This window comes from Myotis myotis, unplaced genomic scaffold (genome assembly GCF_014108235.1).
Source record: "Myotis myotis isolate mMyoMyo1 unplaced genomic scaffold, mMyoMyo1.p scaffold_m19_p_15, whole genome shotgun sequence".
Classification (NCBI taxonomy): Eukaryota; Metazoa; Chordata; class Mammalia; order Chiroptera; family Vespertilionidae; genus Myotis; species Myotis myotis.
In genome coordinates, this window is record NW_023416319.1 from 51,489,352 (window position 1) to 51,510,272 (window position 20,921).

Sequence of the window (20,921 nt, forward strand, 5' to 3'; positions counted from 1 at the left end):
TGCCTCCTACAGCAGACAGTGTGGCTCCTGCGCCTCTATGAAGTCATGTTGAAGTCATTCGGGGTCGTCACTTATGTTTCTCTTTTGCTGCAGTGACAACTTAATGGAGTTCAGCCTAAGCCTCTCTGATTTCGTGGCCTTTCCCCTTTTCTCATTTGAGTGAACAATGGAAAATTTAAACACTGACAGTTCAAATTTTGTGAGTTTGGCCAGTAGAGCAAAGGGAAAAAGCTACTCTGTAAATGGATGTCCTCTTTTAGTCTTTAAAGCAACAGTGGCTTCTTGAGAGTTGGTATCTAAAACACTTTAAAATTTATTTGACCTTCCCCAACATTGACTGAGATGATTCCAGACATTTTAATAGGGACTCTATAATTTAGAAATGCATTTTTCCTGTTGCTTGCAAGCAACTGAAAAGGCTACAGTAGCTTAAATAATAGAGATATGTTTGTCTTAAATAATAAGTCTGAGCTCTATGGCTGATGACTTTACTCCAATAACTTCAATATATTGATGTTAGTGCTTATTTTAAACTCTTGGACTTTATTACTTTTTTTGGTTCTTCTGGTCAAAAAGCAGCATCTGCTTCCACAGGAATCACATCTACATTCCAGACGAGGGAAAGGCAGAGACTTTCTAAGCAATGTGTCTCATTTTGTCAGGAAAGCAACATGTTTTTGTAATTCCTACCTAGAGAGGTTTTCATTTTGATGTTTCCTTTGCTGGGGTCAATATTCCACATGGACATCTGAAGCTGGAATGTGTTTTGGTAGAAGAGGGTCATAGATGGTGAAGTAACACAAAGCTTCTGATTGTCAAGTCAGACTCATAGGAATGAAAACTCTTACCCCACCTTAAGCTTTAATTAGTAATTTCAGGAATGCAGACAATCAAGAAGCCCAGAAGCCAATTGAGGACTCTAGGAAATCAAAGCAACTCATCGGTGTTTTGTTAGTTTGTTTGTGTTTAATACTGGACACACATTTTGACTCAGAATAGGTAAGTTCTCTAAGTTAGATACAGGAATAGAAAGAATTTAATCTCTGAATCATCTTCATTTTATACCCTGGTTTTGTCCAGGGTGCCATGCCTCATACATCCATAAGGGATGGGTCTTTTTTATTCTCCTCCTTTTCCTTCTCCTCTTCACCCTTTTCTCCTGTTACAAGCAATCCTTAAAGAGACATCTTTGTTCAATACATAAGAACCCCTTTCCTAACAAATATTATTATTAGTCTATTTTCTCATAGGTCTAGTAACTGTTCTGCCAAGGATATTAGGCAGTGTCACCCCTCTTTACTTTCTTTCCTCTAAGAGTCTCCCCCTGGTAAAGGAAGTAAAGAGATGAGAGGTTTCATTTCTTCCTCTTCAGACAGTTTAATACAGAGAGACAATAAGCTAATTATATTCACTGCTATGGAAGCTCTATAACTTTCCCCCAGTGGAGCAGCTATTTATAAGATAACCAATTTGGAGTCAATATCATTTTTTTTCAGTGACATTTAGATTGAATAAAAGAACACTGCCTTTGAGGACTACTGTTCTTTCTGAGGCTTGAATTATTTGCCCTTATCATTATTAATTATAAAAAGTACTAGTGATTGTTTAATTATTATACCTAAACTAACACAAAATAATATTGAATATAAACTGTGATTTAAAAATTAACTTAAAAAAGTAATTTATGCTCCAGCAGCTTGGTTGAAGGCCTTTTTGTTTTCTCCTTTAAAAAGCTATTTATTGCCCAGGCTCTGTGGCTCAGTGGTTGTGTCGACTCAGGAACCAGTTCACCTTTCAATTCCTGGTCAGGGCACATGATGGGTTGTGGGCTGGATCCCCAGGAGGGAGAGTGCAGAGGCAGCCAATCAATGATTCTCTCACATCATTGATGTTTCTATCTCTCTCTCCCCCTCCCTTTCTCTGTCTGAAACCAATAAAAACATATTTAGAAAAAAGAAAAAAAAACTATTTACTTATAATTAATGTTTTTTATTCATGCAACAAATATTTTCTGGGCACCTATAGACAAAGAAATGTCTAGATGCTAGAATCACAATAGTTAAGGCAATGTATTTAATCTTAGCCCCTCATGAACCCTACAGTCTAGTAGTGAAGAGAAAAAAAAAAAAACAAGTAATCATAAAATTACACAATTATAAATTTTGATCAGCTCTTTAAGGAAAATGCATGGTGTGATATCAGAGCCTAATGGTGGCACCCTCTGATGGAAAGGGACAGGAAAGTTTCTAATAAAGGGTTTCTTTAAAGACAAGATATAGAGGAGAAAAAGAGGTAGCCATGAGAAAAGCAATCCATGACAGAGTAAAAAAATACTGATTCATTAATGTAGGCACATTTTTTTAATACCATATAAAATAAATAATGACTCTGTTTGCAGACGAGTAAGCAGAGTTTTTGAAATTACCCAAAGTCAACTGGTAGCTGCACAAGGCTGGATTCAAGTCCACACATACATGTTGCACTTTCAATTGCACCCAGCCTTCATTTTCTTACCTGTAAATTGGGAACATAGCAGTTATTTGTTGGATAAATGGTTTCCATTTTCAAAACTGACATTCTACTGTCCCTGTTGCCTTAGGTCCTAGGGTTATCACCTCCGATATGCGAATATTTTCATAAGGATAAAGCTAAAATGTGTTTGGGCTTTTTTATCAGTGATATATTACATTGAGCACCTCATTTAACTGTCTCCTCATCCATAAATTGTCATGATGATAATAGGCAATGTTTTGATACTTATCTCATGCTCAGTGCTTAATGTGCAATATCCCCTTGAGACTCGCAACTTAACTTTTGAGTTATGCATTATTATTCCACAGATGAAAGAACAGAAGTTCACCTGCTTCACCCAGAATTTGCACAAACTCAGCTTTGTATTAAGCCTCCGTGCTGCTGCTAGACTGGGCCTTTCCACTGTGGTATTTTAATAATGAGTGTTTTTGGAATAACTTCTGAAACCACTGTGAGTGTGGAAGGCGAAAACTACCTCCGTGGAGGGTGTGTACATATTAATTCTAGAGCCTTGAATTGCCTACAGGTCCTGAGTCCCTAGTTTGAATCCTTCCTTGGGAATTTTGGCATGTGGCAGCGTATAAAAGAGGGGATTCACATGCTTACCTTTTGCCCCACTTAGCTGAAATCATACACAGGTTCACTCCCTAGTCTTTCAAAAAGGATTGTATCTCACTAACCAAAGGAGGATGTGTCCATCTCCAAAGACTGTGTATTTCCAATCTGGGCCACCAGGCATTTAATATGTACTCAATATGTATGTTATGGTCTCCCTCTGAAAACAGACTCATTCCCTCTCCCACTATCCCTGTCCATTCTTATTTTGAAAATTACTGGAATATTAACAATCATGTTTCATGCCCACAAGGTAGTGAAAAGGTTAATGTTATGAGGAGAGCTAATAAATGACCTAGAAGCACTTTGCCATCATAGATCGCTAAGACTGCATTACTCTATGACTGCAGGCCAGAGGGTGGGAGTGGGAGCAGTTCTTATTACACACATCAGGATTCCGAACGCTTCAGTCAAGCCCTTCTCACCTCTTCGTAATGAGACTGAATTATTCTAATTGGTTTGCTTTCCTGTCATGTGAAGGCTTTGCCCCATCTCTGACAATCTCTGTCCCTTCTCCATCACATTAATAAGGTTATTCAGTTCCTTAAAGAAGAGGAACATCGGGGTCAGGATTTGGGCCTAAATTAGTAGTACATTGTTGTTTGCATCCTGCACAGAGCTCTCCCTTCTTCCCATATTAAAGAAGTCTAAGGTTGAAATGAAACTAAAGGGGTTCGCACAAGGAAAGCATCATTAAAATATGAGTTCAGGCCAAGGTATTGGGTGTTCTTGCTTATGGCTTATAATAGTTTCTATTTTTCTTTCTAGGGTAAGGGAAATATCACAGAACCAATCAAGGGCTCTGGAAATAATTCTCAATCTAGAATCTTAATTCTGAATTCTAAACATTTATCATATAATCTTAACATTAATTGTTTGGGCAGGCACTACCTCCATTTTAGTAGATAGTTAGAGAGAAGTGACTGAATTATGAAAAGTTCTTATGACCCAAGTGGTATGTCTATTAAATCTCTTTGTTTTCTGGTACAGTGCTTCTAGTCACTCTTTACAATTAAAAATCAGTTGATTAATTCAGAACCCTGCTGAAATTTACATTTTAGACTAGGCTTTTCAAAGCCAAATATACACAAATGGCCAACAAGAATATTAAAATATGGTAACATCATTAATCACTAGAAAATTGCAAGTCAAAATCACAATAAGATACCACCTCAAACCCACTGGGATGGCTATAATAATTTTTAAAATATTTAATAACAAGTATTATGACAGTTGCATAATTGGAAGGCTATCTATCCACTGAGCCAAACCGGTTTCGGCTGGTTTACATTCTGAAAGGAAGGTTTTCTCTCTTTATCTCAGAAGAGTGAATGGAAGCTGTGCCAATAGATCTCTACCCATGGAGTTCTTATATTCTGGGATTCCTCTCCTGTGGTGCAAATTCTGCTGCATGTTCTGGTGACATCTGGTTCTCATTGCATCATCTCGTGGGAATCTGAGGTGTCAGGCAATTCTTTTATTTACTCTGTATGCAAATAAAAAGATCTGTTTTCTACACTAGAGATCTTTGGTATGTGTGCATGTGTGGGAAAATGCACAGGACAGAATTTATCATTAAAAATATACAATTCAGTGACATTTAGTATTTTCACAGTGTAAATGCAAGCATCACCTCTATCTAGTTTCAGATCATTTTAATTGTTCCAAAAGAAAACCCTTCAACAATGAAAAAGTCACTTTTCATTACCACCTCTCTGTAACCACTGGCAACCACAAACTTGATTTCTCTGTCTATGGATTTATCAGATCTGGATATTTTATATAAGTAAAATCATATAAGATGTGGTCTTTTATGCCTGGCTTCTTTCACTTTTCAGAGTTAATCCATGTTATAGTACGCATGACTACTTCATTCCTTTTTATGGCCACATAATTTCAGTGTATGGATATACCACATTTTGATTATCCATTCATCACGTGACAGACACGTGGGTTGTTTCTATCTTTGTGCTTTAATTAATAGTCTTGCTAGAACATTAATGTACAACTTTTGTTTTCAACACTTCTTTTAATTTTTGAGGGTAAATAACCAAGAATAGAATTGCTTTGTCATATGATAATTCTATGTGTAACTTTTTGAAGAGCCCCCAACGTGTTTTCTTTTCTTTCTTTAATTTAATTTATTTTATTTTATCTATTTTTATTTATTTCATTTTATTTTTCCATCATCATTTATCCTTTCTATGACCTCTTCCACCTATACCCCCTCCCCTACCGCCATCATCGCCACACTGTTGTCCATGTCCATGAGTTCTCTTTTCTTTTCTTTTTGTTCAATTCCTCCACCCACCCCACCAGAGTTGTCTGCCTGCTCTTTGTCTATAAGTCTGTCTCTATTTTGCATTCATTCAGTTTGTTCTATAGCAGTTGTAACATTTTACATTCCCACCAGCAATTTGTGAGCCTTCCAATTATGCAACTGTCATAATACTTGTTATTAAATATTTTAAAAATTATTATAGCCATCCCAGTGGGTTTGAGGTGGTATCTTATTGTGATTTTGACTTGCAATTTTCTAGTGATTAATGATGTTACCATATTTTAATATTCTTGTTGGCCATTTGTGTATATACTTTGGAGAAATAGCTATTGAAGTCCTTTGTCCATTTTTTTTTCTCTTGGTTTATTTGTCTTTTCTCATGTTGAGTTATTAGAGGTCTTTATATTCTGGATAGTAGAGCTTTATCAGATATGTGATTTACATATACTTTTTCTTGTTGTCTGGGTTGTCTTTTTGCCTTCTTAACAGTGTCCTTCAAAGCCAAAAAAAGTTTTCATTTTATAATGTCCAATTTATCTATATTTTGTTGTTGTTATTTGCGTTTTTGTTGTTATTTGTGTATTTATCAGACTCATGATGAAGAACCACATGACTTTTAATGGGATTTTTTTATCTCCATGTTTTCTCTCAAATTCTGTTTGTATTTTCCAAAGCAAAATCACTACCAAAGAAGAGATAGATGATACTGAAGCTTACAAGATCAAACAGAATACCTAAGGATTGGCCAGTAATCTGATATAAGGTTATCCCATCAGTGCTGTGTCCAGAGAGAACATGTGCCAAATTCATGTTGTAACTGACCCCTGTTTGACTCCGAGGCTCCTCTCCGTTACTTGTTATACCATAATGCTGTGTTGCTTTCCAGTATCCCTTGGGTGCTTAAGAGTTAGGACACATCTTTCATCCTGGACAGGATTCCCAGCTCTTCCCCTCTTTCCTTCTGTCTTTCAGTTCTGAGACATTAGACTGGAAAATTGTAACCAAAAACAGCACATGTTTGGCTGCCTGCCACAGCAAAAGCCAAACTATATGTAATACTTTAAACAATAAAAAAATAAAAAATAAAATAAAAGGAAAGAGGTTTTATTAAGGTGCCACACGACCTGGGAGAATGGTAGATTCCTGTCCCCAAACCCATCTCTCCTTCCTGCTCTAGCCCCTAGTGCTTATAGGGATGGGTGGGCTTCCTCTGTCCAATTATCTTGCTAGCATCTGGGCATGCTTGAGCCCTGTCCACTCATTTTTCTAGCTTTTGGCGCTCTTGAACCCAATCTATTCATCTTTCTAGTTTTCAGCAACTTAGGTCCTGTACTCAGTGTAAAAACTTCCTGCTGAGCAAGCGTGCCCAATTGGGGAGACTCCCCAGTGACCTGACTATCCAGGGCAAGCATGTCAAACCCACAGCCCATGGGCCACATGCAGCTCACAACAAATATTTTTGCCGTCCAGCCAATATAACTGTATGTAAGAAACATTTGAATAAAAATTTCATGACTTAATTTTTACAATATACTGTAAAAACAATTATTAATAAAAAAACTACAACATCTGCTAGTGATTAAATACTATAGTTGTGTTGCATTCATTTCCTTTATGTGCCTTATGTGCAGGTGCACCATTTCTCTCCACTAATACTAGCAGAGAGTATTTTAGCAGCCCATTGCCATGTCATTAGTTTTGGACTGACTTGTTTGGCATGCACAACAGAAAATATTTCGCTTTAGGAGAACAAGAAAAATAGGTTTATTTGTGTTATACATGTAGTGTCTGGTGAGTTAATGTTCAAGAAAAAATATTCGTTTTTATTAAAATGTTCTATTATTTTATGTTAACAATGACTCATTTATTTCAGCTCTTTGTAGTCAGGATGTCTCTATCTAAATAAACTTACGTTTCTATGAAAATTGAAGCTTTTGTTTTTTTGTGGTCATATACACTTAAACCTTGTTTATTTGGCCTGTGTTAGCCTTTGAGTTTGACATGCTTGATCTAGAGTAACAATTCCTCTCTTCAAAACTCTGGATCCTTTTAAGGGTAAATTGATGGAGAACTCACCTATAGAGCTTCAGGGAGTAAGATCAGATCATGAGTGTTGATCTTTCATGTAGAATTAGGGTCAATGTTAGAGAATTTCCATCCATGGGCCTGTTCCTCATCTTGTTATTTGTAATGGGATTTAAATTCTGACAAGTCCAGGTGGGAATTAAAGCCCCAAGAAGTGGTGGCCGTCAAGTGGCTTGTCTTGCTGCTTTATTGGGAGTTTGGTTTCCCTGGCTTCTTTGGGAACTGTCTTTCTGATGTCCTGGGCAGGTCATTATGGCAATCTAGTTTAGTGGAGTCACCGCCTCTAGCAATTTTAAAATCTCCTTTGCATGTTTGATGCACTTATTCCCCAAGTTAAGAACCTTTTTCTTTCCACATTACCCCATGGGCATGGACTGCCATAAAGGCATATTTAGGATCACTGTGGATGATAACATTCTTTCCCTGGGATAATCCCAAGGCTCTGTTGAAGCTATCAGTGCAGCCTTTTGTGCTGAGGGCCCTACAGCAGGGGCCTGGGCTTCTATTACCTTGTCTATGTCAACTACTATTTACTCTCATTGTTGACCATTCTCCATGAAGCCACTCGAATCTCTATGTAATTCCCAATCAGGTTCTTCAGCAGCTGGTCCAATAGATCCAGTCTGCTGGAATAAATGTTGTCAAAGATCTATAATCAGTCACATTGAATGCTGAGCAATGAAGTTTTGGTGAATACAGGTACAAAGCAGTATGCTTTCTGACACCAATATCCACATCTGTAAAATTGGTATTGCATTTTATATTAAACATATCCAAAAGTTTCTTAAGTAAATGAATTGCAATTCTAACTAGAGAATATTTTGCACTTTAGCCTTCCAGCTGGCACCAAGTGCCATAAGACCTGGGAGAAGAGAAAATCCTTCCACAAGAAGAGAAAATATGAGCTGGGACATCCTGCTGGCAATGCTAAGACTGGCCCCCACCCACCACATATGCACGGTCCATGTGCGAGGAGGTAACAAGAAGTACCAAGCCTTGAGGCTGGATGTGGGCAACTCCTCCTGGGGTTCCGAGTGCTGTATTCACAGAAGAAGGATTATTAATGTTGTCTACAATGCATCCAACAACAAATGGGTCCGCACTAAGACCCTAGTAAAGAACCGCCTCTGTTCATTGACACACACTCACAGACAGTGGTGTGAGTCCCACTAGGCACTACCCCTGTGCCACAAGAAGAGTGCCAAATTAACTCCTGAGGAAGAAAAGATTTTCAACAAGAAACAATCAAAGAAAACTCAGATATATGTTAAGGGAAAAAGAATGCCAAAATCAGCAGTCTTTTCGAGGAGCGGTTCCAGCAAGGCAAGATTCTTGCGCACATCCCTTCAAGACCAGGCCCATGTGGCCACACAGAGGACCATGTGCTAGAGGGCAAGGAGCTGGAGTTTTATCAGAGGAAAATCAAGTTCCCAAAAGGAAAATAAATCCTCTTCCCTTATATCTTAGCTCATGTAATAAAGGTGTTTAATCTTTAAAATAAATAAATGAAAAACACCGAAAATGCTATGGATACATATAATATTACCATTACATATTAGGTAATGGTAATCCTATATAATAAAAGCCTAATATGCTAAGTGTTTAGTTGACTGGTTATTCGTTCAACCAATCAAAGCGTAATATGCTAATGATATGCTAAGGCAGCTCAACCACTTGCTATGACATGCACTCACCACCAGGGGGAAGATGCTCTGACCAGTAGGTTAGCCTGCTGCTGGGGTCCAACCCATCAGGACTGAGCAAGATGGGCAATACACACCCTGGAGCCCTCCCTAGCTGGCCAACCTTCCCTATCCCTTCCTGGCCCCAATCGTGCACCATTGGGGTCCCTGGGCCAGGCCTGCACCCTCTCACAATCTGGGACTCCTTGGGAGATGTTGGAGGGCCAGTTTTGGCCCAATCCTGCAGGCCAGGTCAAGGGACCCCACTGGTACATGAATTCATGCACTGGGCCTCTAGTATAATACAAAGTATATTGTTCCAAGAAGATTGGCCAAGATATTATTGACTCACACTAAAAATACCCTATATGTTATTACCCAAACCACTTTATATTAAAATATAATTTATATGCAAAATTAAAAATAAATAATAAAATTATTTTTCTTTCAATCCCAGAGATGACTGATGTATTATCTTGAGCCTACTCTGATAGATTGGCATTGACTGAATTACTTTATTGGGAAGGATTATGATAGCAATTCGTTTAGGAGTGATTATCATGGGTGCAGAAGAGTGGCAGCTTAAGTATTTATTATTTCTAGCTATCTCTTATTTTGAAAGCTATTTGAAATTAGAAAACATACTTATTTTTTATTCTAAACATCTAGAGACATACTATAGGTGCTAAGAACTTAGTAAATTTTATCAAATGGATTATTGAATTAATGATTAAATGAATAGTATGCTAAATCAAGAACAGATTCTTTTTGTAATCTATTTACATACATGTATATCTATATATAGGTATGTGTGTGTGTGTGTGTACATGAAATTAAATAAGCAAATAGAGCCAAGCAATTCAGGGGCACTCATCAAAATCCCCGGGAGAGCTTGTTCAAACGCAGATTGCTGGGCCCAAGCTCCAGAGGTTCTGCTTCGATAGGCTTTTGTTGGGGCGTGAGGATTTGCACTTCTAACAAGCTCCCTGGTGCTGCTGCTGGGGCTGCTCCTGCTCCAGGTGCCACCCTGTGAGAACCATCAATGCAACCAGAAGGTTCATAGATGAGTTAGAGGCAAAGACAGCTGGCTCCAGGAAGTCAGTTTCATGGAGGCACAACTTCACTCTATTCATCTTTTGACTCAGTTTTTTTCTGTGATGACCTCATTTTCAGGCAAATATTCCCAGAAGCATCTCTTAGCTCATGTAACCATTACAGTTGTATATCTCCAAAGAGAACGAGGACCTTCTTCTTGATGGTTTAAGCAAAATCGCAGGGCTGATGCTGATTTGTTCTGTTCGGGTCAAATGTTCACCTCCCACAATTGAGATCACCATCAGAAGAAAGAGGAGCAGTATTTCAAAAGGAAATGAAATACAGTTGGATAAAAAGTGACATACCTATCACCCTCGCCCCTTTGAAAACCAGCACTTCAAAGCCGAGGTGTGCAGCAATAATCTTAACCATCTGTGTAAACACAGTGCTCAACACGGGATCTCTGACCAGAGCTTCTCCCCTCTTCCCATCGACCTCCCTTTCTCATTTCTTCCCTGACCTGGGTCTGCAAGAGCTCCAGTTCTTACATGAGAAATCTGTCACAACAGGATCTGAATAGTCAGGAAGATATTCATTAGAAACCCTTAGAGTGGTTTTAGTCAAATAGAAATGATAAATACAAAATTTTCCAGAACCAGGATGACTCAGATAAACGCTGAGTGGTTAATAGAAAATTTCCTCAAGTGTTTTGCTTCCTTAAATAAAATTTAATAAGGAGAGCACAATAAGACCTAAGGTTACTTTTAAAGGAATAGGTATTAAATAAATCTACGTAATCATTAGCCTTGTTTTCTGGTGAAGTAAATTAGAATGGCACAATTGTCCTAAGTGACAGAAGGCGTACGTGGAGGAGCCGAGGGTCAAAACCATGCAGCTTATATTTGAATCCACGTGGCTGTAGTAATTATGGTATGCCAAACTGCTCTGAGGTCGTCCCCACGTATCTCAAGATGGGTGCTAAATGCTCCCTTCCTTGTAATTATACCTGCCCTGCCGTGGCACAGGTGGATAATAGCATAGGCACATCCATGCATTTGCAATTTTCTACTAGTTAGAATGTGTATGATAATGGTCACACATGTTGGTCTTCCCTTCAAGTTCCTCTACCTTCCAGATTCCTGTGCCTCCTGGATTCTCTCCCTTCAGTTCTGGGTTTCCAACGGCTTCTCTGCTGCTGAGGCCACGTTTCCTTCTTCCTCTTGAGCTCCTTCTCCTTCTCCTCTCTTCTTCAATAGCGAATCGCCCTCTCAAGTTCGCCCTTTCTCATCCACTCTCCCTAACCTCTCACTCTCCTCCCATCAACCTCTCCAACCTACCAATACACCTCACCATCCCCCTCCCCCTCCCCCTTCTCTTCTTCTTCTTCTTCTTCTTCTTCTTCTTCCTTCTTATTCTTCTTTCTTCTTCTTCTTCTCTTCTTCTTCTTTTTTTTTCTTTGCTGCTATTTGCATTATCTCCTTCAGAATAGCTGCGTCTCTCCAGATACTGTTGGGAGTTGATGCCTCATGAATGTAACCACAATAGACAATCTCAGTGAAGAGAAAATTTTAGAGCACCCAGTGAAGAGGAGAGTATGATTGTCACTTTCTCACTGGAGCGCATGTTTCGATCCTTCACTGCTCCAGCCAACCTGCCCCACACTGTGGGAGCAATTCTCACCCTGTGGCTTCATGTGTCCACTTTAACTTTCCTCTCAGATCTTTTTTTTAAAAATCTTTATTGTAGAAAATATTGCACATGCCCCTTTTTACCCTCATTGACCTCTCCTAGCCTGCCCCTGCCCCCCTGTTTTCTGTGTCCATGGGCTATGCATATATGCATACAAATCCATTGGTTGATCTCTTTCCACCTATCCACCTCCCTTGCCTTCCCTCTGAGGTTTGACGGTCTGTTTCATGCTTCTATGTCAGATCTTTAAGGATCTTCTGAGGAACAATAATAAAAGTAACCAACCTTGTTTATTTATTTACCAGGGGCTGGTATAATCCCTGTTCATACATAAAGCCCTTCCATCTTCCCCAACACCTTATACGGTGGCTGTAATTATTAGTCTCGTTTTCTGGTGAAGTAAATTAGAATGTCACAATTGTCCTAAGTGACAGAAGGCATAAGTGGAGGAGCCCAGGGTCAGATGCAGTTTATATCTGAGTCCATGTGACTGTAGTCATTAGGGTAAGCTAGAGCTAGACAGCCCCCAAATGCCTGATGATGATAACACATCTGGTGTTATTTTCTCAGATGACGAAGGTGGACTTCTTGTTAGTGGGATGCTCTCCACTCCTCACTGACTAGGGGATCTGGTATCCTTCATCTCCCGGGACTGATCATCATCTGTGTCTGCTTGGCAGAGGGGAAAGAACAGGAAGGGGCACATGTGCAAGTTTTCCTAGGCCAAGCATAATCACTGCTCCGCATGCTCCGCTGTCCAGGTCTCAGTGACTTGTCACTTCTAACTGCAAGGGAGAATGGAGCGTGTCGTCGAGGTCGAGGGGCATGCAGAGAAGAGGCATAACCAGCACTCCATCACAGTGAATTCTTGAAATCCTATATTTTCCATAATGACTCTAAAAACTATTGAGCCCAACTAATAAAAAATAAACCTTCTGTGCAGGCAGCACCCACATTGCACAGTGCCTGACATATATTGATAAGATAATTATTTGTTAAATGAATGAAGGATTCAATTTCTATTCCTATCTCTAAGACCATACAGGATTGTCACTTCCATGTTTGCTCCATTGTCATTTTTAGTTTTGAAAAAAGCAATGTCTTATTATTTGTAATTAGACAATATGTCCAAGAATGATCTATGAAATGCAAAGTCACTGTATTAGTACAATGTGGTGGTTTCCATGGGTAACAAATTATAATTTACCCTACTACCTTACATTTTTTTGAACTTTAATTACCAAGAGATTTTTTTTTAAAAAAAAGGAAGGGGCAATCTGTTTCTTCATTAAGAGATATATTATGTTGCAAAATGTAGCAAAAACTGGATTTTTGTTGTGCAATGTTTTATAAATTAAGAACACAATATATCACATGTATTTTCTCTGTACAGTGGCCTTTCTCTTTAAATAGTTCTTAGTTTGCTGCAATAAAGGAATATTATGATTTCATAGGCACTGCCTAAGAAAGAAATGTAATTAACATGAGTAATTTCAAAACCCATTTAAGATCTTGCAATGAAATATTTTATGAACAGTTAAGGTAGTAAATTATTGATTACCTAATCAAATTCTCAATTACTGACTAACGAATAAGTTGCCATCTCTCCTGTAACAGATATTCTCTGAATGCTTTTGCAAGACTAATTGACTCTCTCAGCATCCATCACACTCCCTTACAAATAAGGAATTTCTTAAATTGCTGCCATTCATTTCTATTCATAGCCCTGTTTTATGAGTTTCTGTTCACAGTTATACCCACCCTAGAATAGACTCCAGTTCATGGATGTCTGACAGGCTTGGAGTGTCAACAGATACCATCAACAACTGCAAAGACTCTGAAACCAGTTATCAACAGGGTAGTTGTTTTTCTATCTCATTCCCAAACACATGTAGAGTGTGACGGGCTACCTGGTGACTTGGCCTAACCCCTTGGTCGGCAAACTGCGGCTCTCGAGCCACATGCAGCTCTTTGACCCCTTGAGTGTAGCTCTTCCTAAGCCTTAGGAGTACCCTAATTAGGTTAATAACAATGTGCCTGCCTTTATAGTTTAAGTTTAAAAAACTTGGCTCTCAAAAGAATTTTCAATCGTTGTACTGTTGATATTTGGCTCTGTTGACTAATGAGTTTGCCGACCACTGGCCTAACCAATCCTTGAGACTGTAGATTCTTAGGCTGATGGATCATTGGGTTCTCCTTCCAGGTAGTGAATAAAGACTAGAATTAGATGTTCCTTTTATGTCCATTGCCTAGTGGGACTAGAAATACACATCTTTATCTTGTATTTGATCATAGGTTAATTCTTTTTCAAAAAGTAAAAAAGTCTTGAAAAAAAAACAAAAGAGCAACAATTCAAGGCCATGTTTTAGAGAATTAATCATAATAATTCCACCCTTTTAACTGCCTAAGTTTTTTTTTCCCCCACAAGTTCCATATTTATTGAATCAACAAATGCTTATCGGATGACATTTTGAAATTATATTTATTGAGGTGACATTAGTTAATAAGATTAAATAGGTTTTAAGTATACATTTTTATTATACATGATCTGTATATTGAATTGTGTGCCCACCACCCAAAGTCTAATCACCTTTTGTCACCATATATTTGCTCCCCAGCACCCTTCCCTCTGGAAATTGGCATACTGTTGTCTATGTCGGTGAGTTTGTTTTATACCCCACATATCAGTAAAATCATATGTTTATTACCTTTTTTTCTGATTGACTTATTTCATTTAACATAATATTCTCAGGTACATCCATGTTGTCACAAATAGAGGTATTTCATCTTTTCTTATGGCTGAGTAGAATTCCATAGTGTATATATCCACACATCTCCTTTATCCAACCTACTATCAAAGGATTCTTTGGTTGTCTCCATTGCATTGGCCAAATAAATAATGCTGCAATGAACATAGGGGTACATATACCTTTATGAATAACTGTTTTCAAGTTTTTTCAGGTAGATATCCAGAAGAGGGATTTCTCAGTCATATGAGAACTCTATTTGTAGTTTTTTGAGGAACCACCATACTGTTTTCCATAGTGGTTGTGCCAGTTTACATTCCCATCAGCAGTGAATGAGGGTTCCTTTTTCTTCACAATTTTACCAATACTTGTTATTACTTGTTAATAATAGCCATTCTAACAGGTGTGTGACAGTATCTCATCATAGTTTTGATTTGCATTTCCTTAATAGCTAATGCAGGTGAGCATTTTTTCTTATATCTGATTTCACAGAGGAAGGATCAAGGATAAAGAGAAACATCAATGATGAGAGAGAATCATTGATTAGCTATCTCTTGTACGTCCCCCATTGGGGATCAATCCCACAATTCAAGCATGTTCCCTGGCTAGGAATGGAACTGTGACCTTCTGGTTCATAGGTCGATGTTCAACCACTGAGCAACACTGGCTTGGCACTCTGTCCAATTTTTAATTGGATTATTGTTTGTTTGGTGTTGAGTTGTAAGAGTTCTTTATGTATTTTGGTTATTAACCCCTTGTTGGAGCTATTGTTTGCAAATATTATCTCCCATTTGGTTGGTTGCCCTTTTGCTTTGCTGGCAGCTTCTTTTGCTATGCAGAAACCTTTTAGTTTGATATAGTCCCCTTCATTTATTTTTGCCTTTACTTTGCTATGGGGTCAAATTCATAAAATGTTCTCTGTGACAAAGGTCCATAAGTTTGGTACCTATGTTTTCTTTTGTGTAATTTATTGTTTCAGGTCCTAAATTTAGGTCTTTGATCCAGTTTGATTTAATTGTTGTACATGGAGACAAACTGTAACGTAGTTCCATTCCTTTTCATTTGGCTTTCTAATGTTCCTGGCTCCATTTATTAAGAGGTATTCTTTTCCCCACTGTGTGTTTTTGACTTCTTTGTCAAAAATTGGTTGCCCATATACATGTGGTTTTATTTCTGGGCTCTTAATTTTGTTCCATTGATCTCTGTGTCTGTTTTTCTGCCAATGCCATGCTGTTTTGATAACTGTAGCTCTGTAGTATAATTTTAAATCAGTGTGATACCTCCAGCTTTGTATTTTTTTCTCAGTATTGTTTTGGTTATTTGGGATCTTTCCAGTTTCATACAAATCTAATGATTATTTTTTTGTTCATTGGGCTTTTGATGGGTATTGCATTAAATCTGTATATTGCTTTGGGTAATATGGCCATTTTTTTCCTATGTTGATCATTCTAATTCATGACCATGGTATATTGTTCTCTTTCAATAAGTCTTTTTAAATATATATTTTTTTATTGCTTGAAGTATTACAAAGAGTATTACATATGTCTCCTTTTTTTCCCCCCACCCTTGACAGTCCCCTAGCCTCCCCTATCCCCCAGTGTCTTATATCCATTGGTTATGCTTATATGCATGCATACAAGTCCTTTGGTTGATCTCTTACCCCCCTCCCTCCTGCCCCCCAACCCTCCCCGGCCTTCCCGCTGCAGTTTGACAATCTGTTTGAGGCAGCTCTGCCTCTGTATCTGTTATTGTTCAAAAGTTTATAATGGTCTTTATTATCCATGAATGAGTGAGATCATGTGATATTTTTCCTTCATTGACTGGCTTATTTCACTTAGCAAAAATAAATAAATAAATAAATAAATAAATAAATAAATAAATAAATATTTTTAAATAATGCTTTACAGTTTCCAGTAGTTTTTAGGTCCTTCACATCCTTTGTTAAGTTTATATATAGGTATTTTATTCTTTTGGCTGCAATTGCAAAAGGAATTGATTTTTTTCATCTCTTTTCTGATATTTCATTGTTAGTATACAGGAAAGCAATGTTTTTTTGTACATTGATTCTGTGTTCTGCAACTTTACTATATTTGTTTATTGTTTCTAATAGTTTTTTGGTGAAGTTTTAGGGTTTTCTATATACAGAGTCAAGTCATCACTTCTATTTTTCCTTGCCAATTTGGATGCTTTTATTTCTTTTTTATTTTCTAATTGCTCTGGCTAAGACTTCCAGAACTATGTTAAATAATAGTGGTGAGAGTGGGCATCTTTGTCTTGTTCCTGATTTTAGAGGAAAAACTTTCAGTTTTTCACCACTGAGTATGATATTTCCTTAGGGTTTGTCATACATGGTCTTTATTATGTTAAGTACATTCCTTCTGTACCCACTTTATTGAGTGTCTTAATCATAAATGAATATTGTATCTTATCAAATGTTCTTTTTCTGCACCTATTGATAAGATCATAAGATTCTTTTCTTTCTTTTGTTAATGTGCTATATTACATTTATCAATTTGTATATGTTGAACCATCCTTATGCCCCTGGAATGAACCCCACTTGATTGTGATGTATTATTATTTTAAAATGTTTTTTTAAATTGATTTAAAAAAGAGAGAGACGAAGGCAGAGAGAGAGAGAAACATTGATTGGCTGCCTCTTGCACACCCCTACCACCAGGGATCAAGCCTGCAACCCAGGCATGTGCCCTGACTGGGAATCAACTCGGTGATCTCCTGGTTCATTGGGTTAATGCCCAACCACTGAGCCACACGAGCTGGGCACGAGACAATTTTTTTAAATGTATTTTTGTATTTGATTTGTTAGAATTTGTGTAGGACTTTGCATCTGTATTCATCAGAGATGTTGGTCTATAGTTTTTTTTTGTGTGTGTGCTGTCCTTGCCAGGTTTCGGTACTGGGTTATGTTGGCCTCATAAAATGTATTACAAGGTGTTGCCTCTTCAATTTTTTGGAAGAGTTTGAGAATAGGTATTAAATCTTCCTTGATTATTTGCTATTATTCACTAGTGAAGCCATCTGGTCCTGGACTTTTATGTTTTCAAAGTTTTCTGATGGTACTTTCAATTTCTTCACTATTGATCAGTCAATTCAGATTTTCAATATAGGAAGGTTACATACTTTTATGAACTTATCTACTTTTTCTAGGTTATTGAATTTGGTGACATAGAGTCTTCATAGTATTCTAGTGTGATCCTCTGTAAATATGTGCTGTCTGTGGTTCCATCTCCCCTTTCATTCCTGACTTTGTTTATATGAATCTTTTCTCTTCATTTCTTAGTGAGTCTAGCCAGCAGTTTGCCAATTTTACTCATCTTTGTTGTTATTTTTTATATAGTCATTTTGTACTCTATTTCATTTAATTCTATTTTGTATTCTATTTCATTTAATTCTGTCCTAATTTTTATTATTTCTTTATTCTGCTGACTTTGGGTTACTTTTTTTTCTCATTTTTTAATATATGTTATATTATTTTATTATTATTATTTTTGATCCTCACCTGAGGCTATGTTTTTTATTGATTCTAGAAAAAGAGGAGGAAAAGTGGAAAGAGAGAGAGAGAGAGAGAGAGAGAGAGAAGAGAGAGAGAGACCAATGTGAGAGAGAAACATTGAACATTGATTGGCTACCTTACACATATGCCCCAACTGTGTGATCAAACCAGTAAACTGGGTATGTGCCCTGACCTGGAACCAAACGCAGGACCCTTCAGTGCATAGGAAAAATGCCCTACCTCCTGACCAGGTAACGTTAGGTTATTGACTTGGGATTTCTCTTTTTTCTTGAGATAGGCCTGTAATGATAAACTTCCCTCTTATTACTGCTTTCACTGAATCACAGAGGCTTTGATATGTCATATTGTCATTTTCATTTGTCTCTATAGATCTTTTGATCTCACCTTTTATTTCTTCCTTGACCCCATCATTTTTTAGTACTATGTTGTTTAATCTCCATATATTTGTCAGTTTCTTTACTCCCTTTTGCAGTTCATTTCTAATTGCAAAGAATATGCGTGGTATAGTTTAAATCCTCTTGAATCAGTTGAGGCTAGCTTTCTGATCCAACATATGGTCTATCCTTGAGAATATTCCATGTGCACTGGAGAAGAATGTAACATCTGATGTTCTTGGCTGAAAGGCTCTGGAAATGTCAATTATGTCCATTTTGTCTAATGTGTCATTTAAGGCCGATATTTCTTTGTTGATTTTGTTTGGATGATCTGTCTAGAGCCGTCCATGGAGTATTTAGGTCCCCAACTATGATTGTATTTTTATTAGTCTCTCCCATTAGTTCTGTGAATAGTTGCTTTATATATTTCAGTGCTCCCTGATTGGGTGCATAAATATTGAGAAGTGTTATGACTTCTTGATGCAGTGTTTCCATTTTTTCATTATAAAATGTCCATCTTTGTCTCTTGTTAACTTTGTCATCTTGAGATCTGTTTTGTCAGATATAAGTATGGCTACACATGCTCTTATGTGAATGCTATTTGCTTGGAAAATCATTTTCCAGCCTTTACTTTGAGTCTATCTTTGTCTTTGCAGCTTACATGTGTTTTTGATCCAATATGCTACTCTGTGCCTTTTATTGGTGAATTCAGTCCATTGACATTTTGGGTAATTATTGATGTATGAGGATTTCCTATAGCATTTCACCTTTTGTTTTCTAGTAGCTCTGTGCTTCCTTTTTTTTTTTTTCTTTTGTGGTTCTCTCTTTTGTTTTTGTTTGGTGGTATTCCATACCTCTTTTCTCTGCTTCCCCTTTTTTAATAACATGTCTGTTTTGGTGTGTGTGTGTGTGTATGTGTGTGTGTGTGTGTTTAGCTTTAGATTAATGAAAAAAGAAAGTTTCATATATAGGCTGTCCCCAAAAAATGTATACACAGATTGAACAATTATAAGGTCAGTGTTTATTAACATTCAGTTCATTTTCAAAATTTAAAAGAATCTACAGAAATGAATAATCTTATTTTGTCAACCCCTGCTTTCAAACTGATGACTGTTCTGGTTCAGGAATTGCTGATAACATGAAACAATGGAATCACAAACATCAAGAATAATTGCATTCATTATTTGTGCACTCTCAATTCATCAACTGTTGCCAGTTTTGCACCAAAAACTTTCTCTTTTATGTATAACTATAAAAAAATCTAGTGGATCCCTAGCTGGTTTGACTCAGTGGATAGAGTGTTGGCCTGTTGACCAAAGGGTCCCAGGTTCAATTCTGGTCAAAGGGCACATACCTTGGTTGCAGGCTCCTCCCTGGCCCGGGTTTTTCTCTCACATCAATGGTTCTCTCTGTCTTTCCTTCTCTCTTCCACTCTCTCTAAAAAAATCAATAAAACAATATCTTCAGGTGAGGATCAACAACAACAAAAAGTCTAGTGGATAAATTTTCTATGTTAAAGCTTAGTCTGCTTTCAACCATTATTTTAAATCAGTTCAACCTGAAAAAGAAATGAAAATTAAGAGAATAATCTGCTGTTAAAATGTGTATACATTTTTGGGGGGTACAAAAAATATATACACTTTGAATAATTATAAAGGCAGTTTTTGTACTTCAACTGCATTTTCAAACTTCCAGTAGCATTTTAGGGTGAACTTCCTTTGTTCAAAGCTTAATCTGGCTGAAAAGAAAGAAACATCAATTGAGCTGTCAGCTGTTAGTGTGTATACATGGTTTTGGGACACCCTGTATATAGCAGTCCTTTTTCTTTTGAATGTGTCTGATCTCCATCCTCCTTTGCAAATTCTGACTTCTGCCCCCTCCCCCTTGATGTTTGTTGTCACAAATCTTTGTTCATACTGCAAGTTTGTTGGCGATCTTACTCCTGGTTTGTGACCTTTTGTTCTTTAGTTCAGGTAGACTAATCCCTTTGAGTAGTTCCTGCAATGAAAGTTTTTTGGTGATAAATTTCCTCAGCCTCTGTATATCTGAAAAGGTTGTATTTCTCCTTCATATCTAAAGGTTAACTTGCTGGATATATTATTCTTGGCTGGTAATTTTTCCTCTTTCAATAGTTTGGATATTTGCTTCCACTCACTTTAACTTGTTAATTTTCTGCTTAGAAGTTTGATGATTATGTCATGGGCTTTCCTTTACAATTGACGATTTTTTTCCCCATAAGAATTCTTTTTCCCCCCAATAATTTTTGACAGATTTAATACATTGTATCTTGGAGAAGTCTTCTTCTGATTTAGGTAATTAAGTGTTCTCTTTGCTTCTTGGATTCAAGAA

The 20,921-nt window shown here is 37.4% G+C and overlaps 1 pseudogene; it reads left to right on the forward strand.

Annotated features, from left to right (window-relative positions):
- LOC118670347 overlaps nt 1-8,958 on the forward strand; it is a 40,590-nt pseudogene extending 31,632 nt beyond the window's left edge.
- The last annotated feature ends 11,963 nt before the right edge of the window (nt 8,959-20,921 follow it).